Source organism: Triturus cristatus, chromosome 2_1, assembly GCF_964204655.1.
Source record: "Triturus cristatus chromosome 2_1, aTriCri1.1, whole genome shotgun sequence".
Classification (NCBI taxonomy): domain Eukaryota; kingdom Metazoa; phylum Chordata; class Amphibia; order Caudata; family Salamandridae; genus Triturus; species Triturus cristatus.
In genome coordinates, this window is record NC_140581.1 from 629,815,806 (window position 1) to 629,836,748 (window position 20,943).

At 50.8% G+C, this 20,943-nt stretch overlaps 1 protein-coding gene across 9 annotated transcripts in view; it reads left to right on the forward strand.

Annotated features, from left to right (window-relative positions):
* The window catches only part of PAM (peptidylglycine alpha-amidating monooxygenase), a 1,234,044-nt gene that overhangs the window by 612,036 nt on the left and 601,065 nt on the right, over positions 1 to 20,943 (forward strand). The window lies entirely within an intron of this gene.

Genomic DNA, 20,943 nt, shown 5'->3' on the forward strand with positions numbered 1-20,943 from the left:
AGGCCTGAAGTATTCGATGCTCTACCCGGCGAAACTTCGAGTGGAGCATGGAGAGCGGACAGTCTTTTTTGACACTCCTGTGGCCGCAAGTGACTGGCTGGACTCGCTGCCGGACGGGGGTGGCCGGCCCGGGCCCTCTGGGGGCACCGCAGGTGACGGGTCCCCTTAGACTGACCTTTGGTCCTTGCTTTTGCGTTTTTGCACTGTACAGTTGGGTCTTACTTCTTTTGCATACTGTGTTTTACCAGGACTGTGAGGGGTGCGGGCGGGTTCGGGTCCCTTTCCTCCTCCGGGGTCTTTTTGTAGAATGGGGTTAGCGGGGCGACAGGCACACTGCAAGTTGGGGGGGGTCTTAGGCCCGCAGGGGTGCAGGGTGGGGGGCGGTGGACTTGGGGTGGGGTTGGGGGGGAAGAGGGGTTGTTTAGTTGTGTGTTTTTTGTTTACAGGGCGAGGAATTGATTTTTATCCATATTTGGGAGCGGTGCTGCGGGCTGGGGGCTTCTTGCTCTATTGGAGGGGATGGGGGGAGACGGGTTGAGGCTTATGTCGTGGAACGTCAATGGGTTGGGGGACCGTATTAAGCGGGGTGTTGTACTGCAATATTTGCGCCGTTTGACTCCTGATGTGGTGTTTCTCCAGGAGACGCATTTGGTCGGCAATGTCTGCCATGCGATGCACAGAGGGGGATACCGCCTCGTAGCCCATTCTGGTTTCACAACTGGCTCCAGGGGGGTGGGCATTCTCCTGCGAACCTCCCTTCCGGTGGAGATCACGAGGATAGTCTCGGATGACAGAGGGCGCTATGTGTGTCTGATTGGGAGGTGGGAGGGGCAGCCCCTTACCCTGGTTTCAGTCTACGTCCCCCCGGGCCTCCAGAACTCCACCTTTGCTGATTTGGGTCGAATGCTGCTTGACCTCCCGGACGGCCTCCTGCTCATGGGCGGGGACTTTAATTCTGTGGTTTCGGGTGAACTGGATCGTCACCCACCGAGGACCCTCCCCGCTGCCCAGTCATGGCTGGGTGGGATGTTGGAGACCTTCGGCTTGGTGGATAGTTGGAGACTACTGCATCCGACCCAGTGCCAGTTCACTTTTCATTCGGGGGCGCATGGGAGTCTCTCCAGGTTAGACTACTTCCTTATGCCAGCGGCGCAGACTGGTCGGATTCGAGAGGTCAGACACCTGGCGCGTGGTATCTCCGACCATTCTCCGCTGTGGCTTCTCTTTGACACCGGGCCGCGGTCCGCAGGGCGGATAGCTCCCATTAACCCCTGGTACCTGCGGGACCCTGTGACCTGTGACAGCCTGGTTAAGGCCATGGACCAATACTTCAGTGAAAACGAGGGGTCGGTGTCGTCTGCGTTGTCCCTTTGGGAAGCCTTTAAAACTGTTATACGCGGACACGCCCTCGCCCAGATAGTGGTGGCCAAGAAGGTTAGGAGCGAGGCGGTGGTGAAGCTGGAGACTGACGTCTCGGGGCTGGAGTCGGCCTTGGAGGCGAATATTACTCCGGACGGGCTACATGCCCTTAGCCTGAAACAGTTCGAATATAGGTCCCTGGTCACTGACGCGGCCCAAACTATGTATAGGGAGCAGCAGGGCCGATTGTATGACGCGGGGGACAAGGCGGGAAAGTTGATTGCGTGGCTGGACAAAAAGGAGAGAGTGAATCGCGTGGTCCCCGAGTTGCGTGCTGCGGATGGTGGGTGTGTGACTGAACCGGATGAGATTGTGGAATGCTTCGCTGACCACCTCCGGGCGGTGTACTCCCCGGTGACTGACAGGGACGAAGATGACTCTCGCCTCCTATTGAGAGATATTGCTCTGCCCGGCCTGTCCGTTGAGGACCGGGAGCGGCTGGACGCCCCCTTATCGTCGGATGAAATAGCGACCGCGATTCGTTCCCTTCGCTCGGGCAAGGCTATGGGTCCTAACGGTCTGCCCATTGAACTATACAAATTGCGTCCTGATAAGCTTGCGCCCTTCCTCGGCCGCATGTTCCGCGACTCTCTTGCGGCGGGTTCCCTTCCGGCCGACCAGTGCCTGGCCACTATAGTCGTTCTCCCCAAGGAGGGCAAGCCGCGTGACCGCTGTACCTCTTACCGGCCTATTTCACTGCTCAATGCAGAGCCTAAAATCCTGGCGAAAGTCCTGGCCAATCGATTGTTGAGTGTCGTGTGCGACCTTATTCATCCGGACCAATGCGGCTTCATCCCGCACCGCAACACCGCTCTTAACTTGCGGCGTCTGCACGGGGTCCTCGCCAGGGCGGAGCTCCTCACCGAGCCGGCCGTGCTGGTCTCTTTGGATGCCACGATGGCATTTGACACTATTGAGTGGCCATTCCTCTGGGCCGTCTTGGATAAATTCGGCTTTGGGGAGGGATTTATTGGCTGGGTGAGGCTCCTTTACACGGGACCCATGGCTCAAGTGGTGGTGAATGGGCGGGTCTCTCGGCCCTTTGCCCTCGGCAGGGGCACGAGGCAGGGGTGCCCGTTGTCCCCGTTGCTTTTTGCTCTCGCCCTGGAGCCACTCGCTGCCTGGCTCCGTTGGGAGCCCTCGCTTAGAGGGATCCGGTGGGGCCCGGGCTTTGAAGATCGGGTCTCGCTGTATGCGGACGACATTCTCCTGTACCTCACCTCACCGCGGCAGTCACTCAACGTCCTCTTTGACGTTCTGACCTCCTTTGGGAACAATTCGGGTCTCACGATCAATTGGTCTAAATCCTGCGTTTATCCCATCGCTGGTGGTCCTCCTCTCCTGCCGCCTCGGCTCCCGATTCAAATATCTCTGAGCGGCTTTAAGTACCTGGGGATATACGTTTCGCTGGACCCGGTGGCTCGCTACGAGCAGAATCTTCTGCGTCCACTTCGGCGGCTGCGGGAGGACACGGCCCGGTGGTGCAGGCTGCCCCTGTCCCCGCTGGGTCGGGCCGCGCTGTTTAAAATGATGTCCCTTCCCAGGTTCCTCTATGCACTCCAGAACTCCTTTGACGTTATCCCAGTGGCCTACTTTCGGGAGGTGGAGAGCCTGCAGAGGAGACTGGTGTGGAACGGCCGGGCGCGTATTGCTCTTGCCAAGCTCACTCTCCCCTGGTATGACGGGGGCATCGCGCTTCCTGACATTCGCAGGTACTATTGGGCCTCGCAGCTATCTGCCATTAACCACGCCACGTATGCGCCCGGCTTGAATCCGGCGTATGAGATGGACAAGTTCCTGCTTCCCGGCGGGAACTACAACAGGGCACTTTATTCCCGCCTGGCTGACCGGACCCTTACGGGTCCTACTAAGATTGCTGTGCGGACCTGGAGGGCTGCCACTGCGGCCATGGGCTGGAGTGAGCGAATGACATGTGCTACTCCCTTGTTTGCCTCCGACCGCCTGGGCAGCTTGTGGACCACCAAGGGGTTTGACCAGTGGGACACGATTGGTATCAGCAAAGTGGGAGACCTGTGGCACAAGGGCGCGGTCAAGACTTTCGCGGTGCTCCAGGCCGAATACGAGCTGACCGACAGGGAGTTCTTCCGCTACGCCCAGGTTCGACACGCCCTGCTCTCGGTCTTCGGGGAGGGGACCAAGATCCCTGTTTCCTCGCCCCTCGAGGACCGCGTACTTGACGGACATGTCCCTGATAGTACTATTTCTTTAATTTATAAAAAATTGATCAATCACCGGGCGGATCTCCTGGTGCGCCTTCGGGGGGCTTGGACTGGGGATGGGGTCGAATTGGACGACGAAGACTGGCAGTCTGCACTGTCGTCCCCCAAGGAGGTTGCCATTCCGGCTCGTCTCCGGTTGGTACAGCTCAAGATTCTCCACCGGGTGTATGTTACGGGTCCGCGCTTGGTCGCGATGGGATTTTCCGACGACGGGCTCTGTAAACGAGGCTGCGGGCTCAGCGCCACCTTTCTTCATATCCTTTGGGAGTGTCGCGAGGTGGCGGACTATTGGCGCCGGGTCCACACGGTTATGGGACAGGTCACCGGGGTTGTACTGCTGCCGGAGGTGCGTCGCTGTGTCCTGAATGTGTGGGAGCCCAATGACTACAACGCGGCTCAGACTCGGTGGGCGGCCCTAGGGAACATGATTGCCAAGAGGGATATAGCGCAACTTTGGGGCGCTCAACGGCCGCCCACCGTGTCAGTATGGAAGGAGAATATGGACTGGTGTATGTTTCGGGAGAAGACAGTGTATGTGGCCCGTGGCAAGCCGGGGGCATGGGGTAGAATTTGGGGCCAATGGAATGCGTATCGCGGAGGCATTTGTACGCCCCCCCTGGTAGACACTGATATCGCCATGTCCCCCTGACCCTCGACGGTTCCTGGCGCTTTTTGTAACAACTACATAGGGACGTTCATCCTCCTTGACCCCCCTTTCCCCCCCCCCCTCCGTCCCCGGCCTCCCGGTACTCCTCTCTTTAGCGGATTGCTCAAATGTTCTGACTGGAGTTTCCCGGGGGGAGCCTGAACCGCACTGGTATCCCTCGTAACTCGCCTTTTGTTTTTATTGTTTTTCTTTTGTTTCTGTTACTGTTGGACTGACGCTTGCTGTTCTTCGAGAACTATCTTGAGCCACTGCGGGGCAGTGCCCTGGGGACGGATTGCAACTTTGATATGTGTGTATTTCCTTATGTACCTAGCGGCCGGCCCGGGTGGTTGTAGGCCCATACTTGTGACCGAATTGTTGCTCAATAAAAACTTTTTCAAAAAAAAAAAAAAAAAAAAAAAAAAAAAAAAAAAAATATAAGGAGGTGTTGAATCATGTATATACCAGCTAATCGTTGTTCGTCTGGGTTAAGATTCAGAAACGTGTGTGCTAGTGCATCATCACTGTATTTGCCGGGACTGTCAGCCCATTGCACTGCTGACCTGGCTAATTCTTGTTCATCCATGGAATCGAGCATATGGTACCCCCTTTGGTCTCGGAGTAATTTATCAGCAGCTTGGAATAGGTGTTCAGGAGACCTTGTATTTAACATAGGGGCTTGAAAATTTCTGTTACATTCTGGACGTATCGGACGTATTGGATCATTAAAGCATCTGGTATTATTAAAAGATCTTCCTTTACCTACATAAGCCATCGTTTCTAATTGTCCTGTAGGCATTTCTGATTCTTCCTCCTCCTCTCCTTCTGATTCAGTTTTGTCTGCCTCTAATCTTTCTTTATGTATTCGTTCTACTTCTTTGCGGATCTTTCGGCACATAACTACTATACATGTCTGTCTATCATGTTTCCCTTCTGATATATTCTGACCCCATCTGGTAAGTACTTGCATTTCCTTCTGCTCTACCTCAGGCCTGTCTTGGTTTCTGATCACACAGTTTATGAAGAAGCGTAACAGTTGTCTCTGTACATCCACTTTCTGGTATTCCATGGCTTCGTCAATACTTTCAGGGCCTCGCCCTGATTGGACAAAGTGATATATATTGTCTAAATGTGCCATCATTCCTGGTAGCGTCGCTAAATACCTTGAAGCTCGTCGTATACGTAGTGATGACAGCAGCATACCGTCCCGTCTACCGGGCACAGGATCATATCTACAATCCACTAGATGCTCTTTAAACATGTCGGAAGTTGCTAGTTGGGGTGTACGTTCGTATGCTAAATCTCTAAGGGATAATTTATTTCCTCGGGGTGGCGTGGCAAAAATTTCTGTCGTACCTCCTGTCGCACCGTCTGAGGTGCTAGGCACGAAAGGATTTGTTGGATGCAAGATAGAAATTGTAGATGTAGGAAAAGCGGTAGAAACAGATGGACCTGTGGGAATGTGCGTAGGAGTTTGTTGTTGCGGGGATACAGACGGATGATCTTGGCGTTGAGCACCATCGGTAGGCGGTGTGTGTGGCGGAACATTAGCATATTCAGGAGCTACATCATCTAAATAGGAAGAAAGGAAAACATCTTTTGCTGTTTTGGGATGTGCTTTTATCGGGAGTAATGGAGGTATCAAGTCTTTCGGTATTTCCGGGGTGGCCTGAGGTAACCCTTCGGCCAGAAGAGGATACATACCATTCATAAGAGTGTTTCGTTGTCTGTCTACTTTACTCGGGTACCTTCCCCAATTAATATATTTTCTCGAGCTTTATTTGAATTCTCCCTACTTTTCTCTTCCTGTCTGAGCGCTTTTTCTGTACGTCTATATGATTCTTTACGCCATAATTCAATGGCATCTTTCTGTGACTGTCTGGCTTTCTTTTTCCATAATTCTTCTTCTACTCTCATGATGCAATCTGCATCCCAGGTCCCAGCTGTGGGCCACCTCTGACTTTCTGGTAGATCTTTGGTGTAGTCCACCCATAAATCAAGAAATAATACGGCATCTAGGCCATGCTTATGATACATAAAATACCCTGGGGTGTCCCTAGGTGGAATGGGAACAGCTTCTTCGAGTACCCCTTTTCTAGTTTTGATCTGTCTTAATTTTGAAAAGAGCGGCATTTTTAGACCTTGTTACTTAATCTTGAACACACTTAATACAATAAACACAATAATGAACAATCATTCACACCACAATATGTAGAACGTATTAAAACATTTAACATTTAACAGTTAACGAACGATGATAACTAATAGAAAACTAGTTACTGACATAATACTAACACTAGATAAAACCGAATTATATGCAAGACATACTAGATATACTGCTAAACAGTACAGATACACTGCTGAAACAGTGCAGACCGGATTTGTGTACCCAAACCCGTCTTGACCGGCACAACCTAATGTGCACGTCTAAATGCCTCCCCGGCAACGGTACTCACCGGGTAGCACGGAACGGAAGGCCTCGGAACTGAACTGAACTGGACCAGACTGGACTCGACTCGACTCGGAACTTCGGAACCTGGTGGGCCTCTGTATACCTCGGATCTTGCTCTCTCAGCTAGGCTCTGGTCGGGATACTTCGCACTTCTCACCGCCTCGTCTGGGTGTTGATCGCAGCCTCAGTCACCCCCGCTTGGCCGGAGGGAGATACAGGAAATCCTGCAGGTACGCGTTGTTGTCCGTCCAGCCGTGGCAGGAGACCGGGCCTGCAACGCACCTCCGGCACGTGAGATGAGAAAGTGTCCCTGTTCGGGCGCCAATTTATGTGGTAAATATTTAAATTACCTGTACTATTTTTTATGCGGTAAAGTCTAGTAAGAATAACTCAGTAAAAATAAGAGGCAGAATCCGTGGTATTAGAGGTTCTGAAAGGCTTTTATTCCTTTACAAGGAATTATGGTTCGAACCATAGGCATCAAATTCCATCACCACGAGGGTTCAGGAAGGGAAGGCAATACATTATTAACAAGTAAAGATATTTATATGAAAAGAATTACATTAAGACAGATGCAGGAGGCGTAACAGCTGATAATACAGATAAGAATACACATACGTAATGAAAAAAAGGCGTAAACATAGGCGTAGACTAAAAACGTCATTAAACATGATGTCACAAGTGGGTAGATCCATAAGAGAATCCTGCAAGGTCAGCAGAAATACTTGGCAGAGATGCGCGCGCAGCCACATGACGTGTGATTGACGTGCAACTAGAGGGTGAAGGGGACTTGACATTTAGCTCTACATGTGGAGACAGAAGTCTGGGGGGTCATGTCAACCTAATCCCAAATCATATCTAATATCTTATGTTTAAAAAACTGTATTATCCAAAAGGAAAGGTCTCTCGGACGGAATCTATTCTATACTGACTGTTAGTGCGCGTACAAGCGTCTGAGTGTCTACATGAGATGCGAGGGGGCAGGAATCTTCCATGGTAACAGGGGCTATGAATTACTTGCATGAGGACAGTGAGGCCTGGCCCTTTGCTCGGTAACTGGAAGAATGTTTACCTAAACTACTAGACAGGAATGCATCGGATGAGGAGCGGAGCAGATAATCTTGAAGGTGAAATACAGTTTTTGGCAGGCAACAGGCCGGATCAGGCACAGTTAGCCGCGCAGGGAGTAGGACAAAGTTCATGGATACAGATGCGGGCTCAGACTGGAGCTTTCAGAGGCAGAAGGCAGAAAAAGGCTTGATGGCAGAATTCAGGGCCTACTCGCCTGAATCCGTAAAATGTGGAAAGTGAACCACATAAAGTCGGTGGCCTTTCATACTTAGGAATGGAATATCGGACCCATTCATGGCGGATCTGAAAGAGGACATGTTGACGGTGGACGCACATGTATTTGCGTCTTCATAACTGGAACTGGAGGGAACATACATGTACTTGTAGCATGCACATGGAGCCGTTGGGGTCTAAGATAGGGGACATAACTGATCATAAAATTCATATTTCCTCAATTCCCTAAATATCTTCAGCTACTGAACCTTACGGCTGTAGGTGATGGTGTACAGGTGGGGCGGGACACAGCCTAGGTACATCACGGAGGGACCCCGGAAGGGGGGCCTAGGGATTTGTACTGCGGAAGAGTACGAGGGGAGGGATCTTAGGGGCAGTGGAGAATGGACGCTTTGGAGCCACAGTATGTCATGGTCCTCAGTGAACTAGCAATGTCCATTAAGGGTGTAGTTTGAGTGTCTTTTTTGTTATTGTAAACCAATAAAACAGATTTAAACCATAAAAAAAAAGAGAGCCTTTAATTTGTACCATGCATTGTACATTACTTTTTAAGAAGGCGACATAAAGAAATGACCCAACAAAGCACTCAAATTGCAATCAGTCACAGTGTCACATACACACTTTATCACGGCAACTTTGAAAAAGTGACTGAAAATCAATCGCCATCTCATTGAGCACCTGAAGAGCAGGTAAAATAAAAAAAACAATTTGAAAGATAATATTTAAAAAAAGCACACTTTAAAAGGGCTTTGCGACTGAAGATAAAGAAAATATTTGTAAGTGGATGTGAACAATGTGTGCAAGCTTTGTTTAGTCCCTCAAAGTAAAGGGATCCATTGGGTAAAGTTGGCCAGCCCATTGACCCATGCTTATGCCCTGGTGAGTGGAAATAAAACTTGAAGCCTACGGATTAAAAAACCCCTTTGTATGTATACTGTGTAAACAATCCATCTGCAGACAGGAAAGAAAATGGAGGAAAAGCAGAACTCCTGAGGACCTCTTGATACTGAAGGCCCTCCATGTAACATGCAGACAGCTCATCACATCAGCCAAAGCATAGTAGTATACCATCACCAACAAAAGCAGAACGCTGTTCAAGACAAGCATGCACAGCATCAACCCGAGGTCGAACCAACCCATCTATTCTTCATACCACAGAAAAATGCAATGTCTTCAACTTTTCGTCAGTGAAAAAATACAGACGGTCCGGCAGCACATCAACAATACCAAGAATGCATGAGAGAGCATCCCCAGAGAGAACCTTGATGAAGGAAGGTGCATCCCTCACTCCTGGCATCTTTGCAGAATCACTCAACACTGGCCAGATCCTCCAGCACCTAAAGAAACCTACACTAGACGTTCATGACTTTGCCAACTCCTGGCCCATCCCTCACCCACCATTCATCTGTAAGATCTCTGAAAAGACAATCTATGTTCATCTTCAAGATCATATCAATGCTAACCGTCTCCTGCACAATTACCAGTCTTGCTTGAGGTCACGCTGCAGCACGGAGCCCACCATCTTGCACATTGTAGGTGATGTCCTTTTGACTACTGGTGAAAATCGCCCCTGCTTTCTGATATTGCTGAACCTCTCAGCTGCCTTCAACACAGTCGATCATCTCACCCTCATACGCACCTTTAAATTGCAAATGGGATTCACCGGCAATACGCTTCACTGGTTCTCATCCTATCTTTTAAACCCGCACCAGTTTGTTTACATGGGCACCTCCTGGTCAGAAAAGATCCCTATCACATGTGGAGTCCCCCACGGTTCTACACTGTCTCTTGTCATCTTCAACCTCTACATGGTGCTTGGTGCTCTACTCAGATAACGACTTTAAGATTCACCAGTATGGTTACGATACGCAGGTCTACCTGAAAGTCTCCTCTGATTCAGACATCCAGTGCCTAAATCGCTGCTTGCACATTATCCAGATGTGGATGTCCAGCACTTACTTGAAGCTCAACACAACCAAGACAGAATTCCTGTCTTTTCAAGAAAGCCCAGCTCTCATTAAATGCCATATCACTTGAATTCACCCTGGACACTCACCTCTCCCTCAAGGAACTGATGGCCTAGTTCCAGCTGTCTCTTCTAAAGAAAGTCATACTGTTCAGGGGCGTAACACAGGCCCCCGCAGTCCCTGCAGTGTGGAGGTGCCCTAAACTCCAGGGGGCCCCCTCGGCACTGCACTCTGGCGAGAGAGCTCCTGATTGAGGCTGGAGGGGGCCCCTCTTCGTACCGTGCAGGGAGGCCCCCTCAATTTTAGTTACGCCAGTGATACTGTTTCTTCCAGAAAGCGACTTCAGAACTGCTGTTCCAGTCCTTGTATTCTCGCATCTGTATGGTGGGAAAGCCCTACTCGAATGTGAAGAAATACGATCCCATCACCCCTCCTTCTAATGGAACTCTTCTGGCTCCTCTTGTCAGCATGTACCATCTTCAAAACCAGCTGCATCATTTAAAAAGCCATCACAAGCAGCCCTCCTGCTTATCTTGCAGACAAGCTAACCATCTTTGGTGATTCTCGACACACTCTCAGCCAGAATACCATCAGACTACAGACTAAAAAGTGTCAAATAAAAAAAAAAAAATCCACAGGCCCTTTTCATCTGTGCACCGAGGATCTGAAACAACATCCCCTATCCATTAGAACCGCCCATAATCTGCTCCAATTGAGTAGAGCTGAAGACCCCTGTTTAAAGGAACCTACATCACATTGCACTACCTGTCCACAACTCAAATTCCTCTCCTACTGCTTTAGGCGTACCTTTGACCATGTACTGCGCTCCTTTGCCTTTTGGCAAGGTTTGTTCCATAGAAATAACATATGCATATATACACATGACATATAACTGTATGATTTGTTTTTTATAATATAATAGTCTGGTGAGAGCTACAGCAGTCTCAATGGCCGAACTCAAAGATAGTTTTATGTGGGCAGAAGTATGTCCCACACGCTCCTGTGCCCCTATACCTGCGGGCTCCCGCGTTACCCCCAGGTCCCTCCGTCCTCGTCCCATTCCTTACAAAGTGGAGATTACTATCTCCGCGACAGAAAAAAAGAACAGGAGCATGCTGGGATACCTAACCCACTCCCTCCCGCTGGGAGTACATAAGCGGTACCAGCCCAGCATGCAGCCTGTTCTTTTTTTCTGTCTTCCGACAGATTAGGACGTGCTGATCTTACCTGTGATTTCTTCGTTGGATGTCTCGTGGGGCTGCTGGGCTGTCCTCGACATCCTCTTCCGCGTCTCCTGGCCTGCTGGGCTTGCTGGGAGTCGCGTTGATTGGCGCCCGGCCCTTTGCGGCTGGGGCGCCGGATGTCCGGATTCCTTCCGGGTTACCGCGCGCGTCCTCCTACGGCTTGGCCTGGCTGGAGGACGCGCTGCTGTGGATGAGATGGGAGCCCAGGGGCTGCGCCGGGCGGTGCTCCTGGTCTCCCTTGGTGTGCTGCTCGCCTCCTTTCCTACCAGTGCCCCTGCTGTTCCTGAGGTTGGTGCAGGGACGATGCTTGATGGGGGTCAATGTCTGATCGGTGGCTGCAGCTCTCTTCCTCGCCCGGCGCTGGTGTCTTGGAGGGCGCCTGGGCTGGGTCTTGGGGGCAGGGCGCTTTTGGTGTGCTCTTCCTGCCCCTGTGGTGAGTACCGCATAGCGGTTCCGATTTCTTCCATGCTTGTTCCTCTGTCTCTGTGCTTTGCCTGCTGGGTCTGGCTGTGCATGGTGGGCTGCTTCGGCGGTCTTGGCTGGGGGTCTTGCTTGGCTGCTGCGGGGGTATTCTCGCCGTGCTTGCTGCCTGGCGATTTTTTACTCTGGGGCCTGGCGTCCTCTGGTCTCACCGTTTGCTGGTTGATTCGTGTTGGGGTTTGTCCATGCTGGCTTCTGGCGCTCCCTGTTCCTGCTTGCTGGGTTGGGGGCGTTGCGTGGCTTTCTGCGCTGTGTCCCTGCCTTGCTTCCCGATGCTGCGGGGGGGGGGGTGCTTCCTCCTCCGGTTCTGGGTTCCCTGTCATCAGGAGCTATAGCTCAATGGTGAGTCTTGTGCCTACGGTTGTAAAAGGTCTCACAGGACAAGGGTTCGAGTCCCGCACACTCTGTCAGAGTGGCATAAGGTGGCAAAGTTTCTCACTCATCTTTACAGCTCCTTGTTTCCGCTTGCTCGACGCTTGTTGCTGAATGGCGTCTGGGCGGAGGGGTTGGGGGACGGTCTCTGTTTTATGGGGTTGGCCTGTCCCCCTGGTGGGTGCCGTTTTTCTTTCTTCCAGGTGCTGCGCTCTTCTGCTGTGCTGGCCTGCGGCCTTGGCTCCCTGTTTTCCACTGCTGGGGGTGTGCCGGGGCGGGCGGGTGCTGTGGCTGTCCCCCGTTCCCCTGTGCTCGCTTCTGCTCCCCTGGGCTATTTTCAATTTCTGGTGAGGTTCGTCCTGGTTCGTTCCTCTGTCCTGTGGGCTTCCTGCCTTCCTGCCCTGCGTGCTTCTGTTTCCCCCTGGTTGATGCTTGGTTGTCTGTTCGCACGGATTCTTCAGCCTGCTGCCTGTCCGCCCTGTTGGTTCCTGCTGTTCTTTTATGGCCAGCCCTGGTGCGTGCCTGTCTGGGTGCCTGCCTGCGGCTCAGGCTGCTGGGCGCTTCTTGCGTCCTTCCAGGGGTGTTGGTGTGGCCCGTGCTCGGGGTGCCTTGTTTTTTTTTTTTCTCTGCCCCCCTGTGCCTGTCCGGTGCTCTGAGCTTCAACGTGTGGGGTTTCCTGGCCTGTGGCCTTCCCTCCCTGCTGGCGCCTGCTCCTGTCTTGGTGTTGCGGCTGGGCACGCCGGTGCCCTTGCGTCCGCTCTCTCCTGCCCTCCGGCGTATCTTCCTGCCTGGGTTGGTGGGCTCCTTCCCCGGCAGGTTCCCTGTGGGTGTACTTCGTGCTGGTTGTGGTCGGGGGGGGTGGGCCTGTGGCCCCCGGTGTTCCCCCGTCTGAGGATCCTCCACTTTGCGCTTGGCCTCTGCTTGTGTTTGGCTGGGTTGCTTCTTGCGTCCTGCATCTGGGTCCTTGTTGCTTCCGGACTCCCTGTTTCTTGGGTTCTCGGGGGGGGGGGAAGGGGCTGTTGTGCCTTCCCTCTGTTCCGGTGGGTCTTGGCCTTGGTTGGCTGTTGACTCCGGGGCTTTCCTGGTGGGCTTTCTGGCTGGTGTTGCTGCTTGCCTCTTCCCTCTTGCCTGGTGCTGTGTTGTGGTGCGCTGGGTTGACTGATGGGGTTTGGTTTCCTGTTGTGGTTTCCTTTCCCCTCGTGTCTCTTCTTTGTGGCTTGCGGTCGTTTGCCTCTCGCTGCCGCTCCTTTGCCTCCTGTGGTGGCTGGGGGTTGTGGGTCTTCCTTGGCTTCTGCCTGGGTGGTTCCTTGTTTCTTGGGTGCACTGCTTCTGGGCCTCTTCCTGTTTCTGGGTTCGGGTTGCCCTGTGCCCTTCTTTCATGCTTTGGGTGTCGCTCCCGATGTCCTCCTTGCCGTGCCTTATCTTGGGCTTGGCCAGTGGTTATGTTGGTGGGAATGCCGGTTGTGGTCTAGCCTCCCGTAGTGTGTGGGCCACGTTGCTACGTCCCCGCTCCTCTTTTCGGCCTTGTGCTGGTGGTTGGCTTTGCCTGGGTCCTGGGGCTCTGGTTTTCCCCTTGTGGGCCTTTTCCTTGGGCTTGGGGGTTTCTCGCTCCCGTACGGCCTGCTTTCGGCCTGTGGTGTCTCTGGCCGTTGCTCTTGCTGGCTCTGCGTGCTTTGTTCTTCCCTTTTTGGGTGTGTGCCCGCTCCCCCCGGGGGTTGTGCGCCTTTGGTTTCTCCGGGCTCCTCTCCTTTGGTTTGGGGGTGCCGGGGGTGTTCCGGGGTGCTGATGTGTTTCCTCCCTCCGGTCCTTGTTTTTGGGCCTTCCTTTGCGGGTTCCCTGCCTGGGTCCCTGCCTGGGTTCTTCCCTGGCCGCTCGTTCTCTGGTGCTTTGGGCCTCTTTTTGGCCTCTTGCTGGCCGGTGGTTCTGGCCCTGTTGGTCTGGGTGCCGGGTTGTTTCTGTGTTCTTTCCTGAGCTGCTCCTTTGCGCCTGGCTGGTGTGCTGTGACCTCTGTATTGGTTGCCAGTTGTGGCTTGCCGGTCTCCCTCTCTGTTCCCCGGCTGCTTCTCCTCTCTTGGTGGCTTGGCTTGCTTTGGTGCCGGTCCCTGGTCCCTTCTTGTTTGGGGTTTTTGGGTTTGGGTCGGTTGACCCTTTGCCTCTCCTTTCGGGTTCTGCTGCTCCAATTTGGGGCCTCCGGGCTGGCTGGCTTGTCCGTTGTCCGGTTGGCTTCTTGGGTCTTCTGGGCTGCCTGCGTTGTTGGGCTGTTGGCCTCCTTGTTGGTCGTTCCTGTTTCGCCCTTTTTGGGGTACGCCTTAGGAGGTTCCTTGGTGTCCTCCTGACCTATGGGTCGGCTCTTGGTTGGTGGGGGTTTCTCCTTTCCGGTTCTGGGGTTTATTTCCCCGATTCTGTGTTCGGCCCTTGGTTGTTCTCTCCTGGCTGTTCGCTGTCCGTGTGTGGAGTCTGCTTTGGGTGGCGCTTGTTGCTCTCCCTGGCCTTGCTTAGGTGGGTTCCTGGGTTCGTGTCCCTGTGTCTCCTGCCTTTGGTTGCCTCGGTCCTGGCCTTTTGACTGGTTCCTGTGACCGGGTTTTTTTTCTCCCGACGTGGCGGCCTTGGCTGCGGCCTTCCGGTGTCTCTGCTGGGGTTGACGGCTTGTCTTCCTGCCTTTTGGCCTGGGCCTTCTGTCCTTTCCTCTTCGGTCTTTGAGGCTCTGCGGGTGTCTTCCCCTGATGTGTTGGGGTTGGTCCTGTGAATGGTCGCGCTCGGTGTTTCCGAGTTTGACGTGCCTCTTCGTTCTCCTCTTCATTCCCCTCGCCTCTTGGTGTGGTGTTTGTGGTTTGGTCCGGCTGTGGGTCGCCTTCTTCTCTGTTCTGGGGGGTTCGCTCTCTGGCTTGCCCTACTATGTTCCTTCCTGGGTCTTTGGCGTGTCTCCCTGTGCGTCATGCTCTCGGGTGCTCTGCGTTGGGCCTGGTTGTGCTGTTTTGTCCCAATTGCTGCAGCTGCTTGGTGCTGCCTGGGGCTGTGGGCTTCTCCCTTGGTGGTTTTTCTCCCGGGTTGTTTGTCCTTCCTGGTTGGATTGCTCCTTTGGGGCGCTTCCGCTTCTCCGGGGTTCCCTTTCCCTGGTGGTTAGGGGTGGTGGTTTCTCTTTCTGCCCCTCTGGGGGTTTCCTTGGGTCTTGCTTCTGAGTGCGGGGCCTCCTTCGGGCTTTCCTGGGGGGTCTTGTGTTCGTTTGCGGTCCTTTCTTGCTAGTCCCCTGCTTCTTTTGGGGTCTGGGTTCTTTTCGGCTTGGTTGGAGGCATGGCTGGTTGTGTTCTCCTGCCTGCTTTTCTTGTGGGCTCCCTATTGCTTCTGTTGGGGTCCGTTTTTCTCGGTCTGGTGACCCTGGCTTTGGTGGGGTTCCGGTAGGCCGGGTTCTCTGCTTTGGTATTCTCCACTTTGTAAGGAATGGGACGAGGACGGAGGGACCTGGGGGTAATGTCCTATTACTTACCGGTAATCTTCATTACTCCTGGTCCCGTAGTCCTCGTCCCATTCCTTACTTCCCTCCCTCCCTCCCTGGCGGCCGGCCTTCCGGTTGTTGGCTTGGTATTTTCAGGCTGCATGCTGGGCTGGTACCGCTTATGTACTCCCAGCGGGAGGGAGTGGGTTAGGTATCCCAGCATGCTCCTGTTCTTTTTTTCTGTCGCGGAGATAGTAATCTCCACTTTGTAAGGAATGGGACGAGGACTACGGGACCAGGAGTAATGAAGATTACCGGTAAGTAATAGGACATTCCTGCGTATGCGTCAGTATCGATAGCTGTGCTCCTAATCTATAGGTGTAAATAAGATCGCCAGATAAACGTGATCCTCCAAAGTACAACTTTGTTAATGTTGCCGAGCCGTCTGAGGGAGGGAACCAGTATTTTCTTCTGTGTTTTGCTACAGAGTGTTACTGCATGGCTGACTGCAGGCCGCTGATATTTACAAACACTGCAGCCATATTATAGAAGCAGTTAGCAGGGCTGAGTGCCAGTTACGGTGCACGCAGGCCTCGCAGGCATGCAGGGAATCGTTATTTTACACACTTTTAACAGGGTATGAAGTTAATTACATAAAAAGGTTCAAGGACCACGCGCACGGTGCGAAATTGATTTCAGATTAAACTAGGCCTTTATTAGGAGCGTGTTGCTCACATGCGCCGTGACGTTTCACGTTCACGTGCTGCTGGCCCTGGATTACTTGAAATGGGGTGATTGAGTCAGCCTTTATTGTGATGGTTGGAGGCTTGGCAGGTGGCAGTTGCACTGCACTGGATTTTGTAATCTCGAGCAGTATCTGCGGTCTGTCAATAAACATTTTGTAGCTTTAAGTGGGCAGGGGCACAAATGTACACGTAGGAGTCTGCTGCTGGTGCTGACGAATGCTAGTTGCTGGGTACTAGGGCAGCCTAAACTTCATCCCACTTCCTGCCTCTTTCTTCATCTTTTTACTTCCCCTGTTTTTATCTTACTCTTGTATTTTGTATCCATCATTTTTCCTTTTATCAATGTTGTCCTGTCTTTCACTTGCTCATTATTTCTCCCTTTTTGACTTGTATCCCTTGCTGTGGGTCAACATGAATGATTAGCAATTCCCATTTTCTTAAACAGTACCTACTCCCTGACCTGATGGAAGACTATGCCAGATGTGAGCGCAAACAGCTGGTATGTATGGCTGTCTGTGAGAGTCACTAGCTTGAAAACCAACTTCTAAATCGAGTTATTCACTGCCGTGATGGTGCAACAGCAAGAAACAAAAGTTGCATCCACTGGCGCTACATCATGACGTAAATTGAAAGCCCCACTGACGGGGCTCTCTGAGACCCTGGCAGCGCAGCACTCGCGCTCTGCTGCACGGAGAGCGGAGAGAGAGAGCGGAGATCACTACTTCAAGCCAGTATGGAGATGGAAGCCACAGAGGGCTGTGGAGGTGGGTAGCGGGTTGTCATGTGTTATATATTATGACAGTGGAGCGGGGAGTTGAGGAGATGGTGGTGTGAGTGAAGTGAACGGAGCACAGGGTGGAGTGGTTGAAGAAAGGGTGGTGGGCTGGATGACAATTTTTTGTTTCCAAATTTGGTTGGGACTGGGATGGGGCTGGGTAGAAATACACCAGGCTTAAGAAGGGGCAGGTTAAGCAATGTTTTGTATGGTTTTACTGGGACTCCTTTACCCCCTCTTGTTGCCTACTTGATGTCACTCAGAACCCCTCTATGGTTCTAAATAAGTTATGCTGTCGCCACTGGTGTAGTGCATACTATCATTATTGTTGGACCATATCTTATTCATAATCGGGATGTCCTTTCGTTTGGATCTGGGTGGGCTACTGTTTCATTGGGAGTGTTGTTTGTTGGCGTTTAGTTGTGTGGGGTTAGTAATACGTGGTTGGCTGTTTATTTTTCAGCCAGTGCAGAGTGCTTTCTATATATACATCACAATCCATATAGGTAACGTTGGTACAATGTTTGACTTGTGAGCCGCTATGTTTATAAAAGTCATTATTATTATAAAGTTACTTTTCTTTTTAACAAGAGGGAAATTGAGTTAATTTTTTTCCATCAACAGTAATACATAAACCATGACTAGATGCATGATTGTCAGTCGAAAACCAGGAACAGGAATATTGTGGAGTCTAAATCGAACATACTCAGCTTTTGATACTTTGTTTGGTTAAAGTTCACACAGTAGGTGACCGTGTTCAGTAATACAGTGTGTGACGTTCAAAAATGAACTATATGTGGGAGAGGGGTCTAGAATTTACTTGGAAGTCTTCCAATGTACAGAACTATGGGGATTTCGGACTAGTGCTGTTCTGCAGCCAAGGCGATGGGAGCTCCTCACACAGTCCTTACTTCCAGGAGCATGAGGCCACAGTGCTTTGTTAGCTGTGAGGAGGTCACCGGTGCTTCTGTCATGCAGTCCGAGACATGTCCCATATCCATGACAATAATAGTTTGTGCTGAGGGACTGAAGTTGTTCAACCTTGTTGACAACCAGAGAACAATCATAATCCTAAGGATTGTGTTTTATACACAATGGTGGTGGGACGCGCTCAGATCAACATTGAAGGAATAGGATGAAAGATTATATACAGTTCTAAAGAGTGGCACAGTCAGATTTCAGAATATCTGCCTCAGTGACCCAAGCCTTATTGTTAGTGAGCTGGCAGGCTATCCTGTGCTGCCTGTTGAGTGGCAAAGGTCAAGACCGGTGATGGGTGTTTGCCTGTCAGGCATGACCATTGCTACACAACACTTCATTCCAACTTGTTTATTTGACACATTTCAAGACTTTAACTCCCAGATTGCATTTGTTTGCTGTATGAAGTCCAGGACTGACAGGATGTTGTCTGCCAGTGCAGAGGTGGTTCTGGCAACCCTGGTAACCCTACCTTGAGCACACTCTGTGATGTTGACTAGGGGAGGGGTGATCATGCTATTACAGTTTGAAAGAGTCTAGCAGTACACCGCCTTATGTACTATGTTAGTGCTTGCATTGGCTACCCATAGTGCTTTCGTACTACGATTTTACTTCTGAAATTATAACAGGCAGTGAAAGGGGAATATATTTGAAGGAAAAAGCTAGAGAGGTCCTTAAGCATCTTCCCTTGAGAAAGATCAGATGTGTGCTTCCCGAAACTCCATTTCCGTGTGTGGCTTATTAGTGCGTAATGTAATTTGCCTCCGATTAGAGGACATTAAAGTAAACAGCAGTGAGGTCATCCTTTTTCTGTTTTTTGTGATGTTACAAAGCTTTGTTTCTTAGACCTAGTATAATGGACATTATGACAAGGAAATGATAGTAATTTAGCATAATAATGTAACCTAATCACATTTTCTGCTTCCTCCAACCCAATGTAGTATGGCATGGTTTGGATAAAAGCATGGTGTATTTCTTTTTTTTTTTAAATATATTCTCATGATGCTTGCAAGGGTTTTCGCGAAGTTGGATCTCTCTACTGGGCGAGCAGGATGGTTATGCAAAATTGGTGAATGTCACCTCTCAATGATGAGCCTTGGGGCGATGATAAAAAATATTTGCTGACAAGAGGCCGATGTGGCCAGACTTGGCTTTAGCAGTGAGATGCGCACATGGTTGAGCCTTGAGTTCACCATAGACTCTCTTCATAATTGGAAGCAGCAGTTTGTACGTGCATCTGCCTAATGTGGCACTTGAACAGTAGACTTCAAAGAAAAGGTAACTCTGTTGGCACTGCAGCACTCTGATAGGACACAGCTTTTTCCTTTTTACTGGGTGGCCGATTTAAGATAGTGTAGAGAACTTCAGCAGATTCTGGTTTGATGAGAAGCGGGAGAGATCGGCCGATACCATTGGCTGTTCTACAAATAGAAAAAAACGGATTTTAATTTCAGCGGGATGGTTGGAGCCTTTCTAAATTGAATTGAGGCCACCCATCGTCCAAATTATGTTCTGTTTAAGGCCTTTACCCTGCTCCCACACATCAATTTGATGCTATGAACCTAATTTCTCGACTCCAGTTTCAAATTCCGTCACGTTTACAGAACGCTTTGAAGTTTTGAGTGTTATATTTTGCCTCATTATGTATGTAAACTGTAATAATCGGCTCGTAATATTTAATTTTCTAAGTCGCCTGGGACCCCCCTTACAAGGCATCCTGTATCCCCAGGGTTCGGGGACCGCGAGTTAACTCCTAATCTGTCCCTCAGACTCAGTTCACCACACCACAAAGCTCATCAATTCAAGGCACAATTGCATGTGTAGCTGAGTGAGTACCCTTACTATTTACAGTTAATGGGACACTGTCCTGTTTAGTCCAAAGCCATGTTGCCTTTAACATGTGCTGAGCGTTGGTATCTCATGGTGCTTCACCAACACAATCTTTGCTGTCACTTCCAATGTGACTTCACAGGGTGTTTTTTAATCTCTCTGTATGTGCTCTCTTTATCTCAAAGTATTACCCGGAAGAGCATGCCATTGCGGGTGCAGGGGGGAGCGACCTGCCAAGCTTTTAACATTTTTCATAGCTCTGCTAGGAGCCTAACGAATAGAAAAAGTCCTTACTATCACTCAGATTAGTGAATTGTATCAATGTTGTTCTTTTATTGTTTTTGTGCATTGGAAGTCCGTAAAGTATGTCAAAAGTAATTAAATAACAGGATCTGCAAAGTGGATAGATATCATATGCAAAATAATTGTAACCTCCATGTAAGAACATAGGCAGGCATCTCAACTTACTGACTCCCAGTCAAGCTCTTCCACAGCATCCTTTAACGCTGGATCAGGCTTTTAATGGCTGGTATAGCCCACTACGGCGGGCTATGAGGCTGTAGTAGCTGTTCCATGGGCCCCATACCATTTTGACTTTTTGAATACCACACTGCCTAGTCAGTATGTGTCTTATTCTGTGTCGCAGACTTTTTTCATGTACTTTGAGGGTGCACCTTTACACCCTATGTCTAACAACATTACTCAAAACTGAATCCTCATTTCCACTGGCAATGTTGTTGTCCCCTCTACCCAAATGGCTTCGATTTTCGGGCAGAGCTCAAAAGAATGTACAAATGTGTCCAATTGACCACATCACATAAAAGAGAGGTCATTAGTAGCAGTCCTAATTTTCATTGTAATATACTTTACATATTTTCTCTACTTTGCATCTTCGCTATACTTTACATCGTCTCAACCAGAGAGAAAATTGATAATCGTGCAGTATCCCTGGGCCACATCTGCGCATTCTCCCAGTCTGTGTGATAATAGTGCGGCAGCCCTGGGACACAAATGTACGTTCTCTAAGTCTGTGTGATAACAGTGCAGCATGCTTGG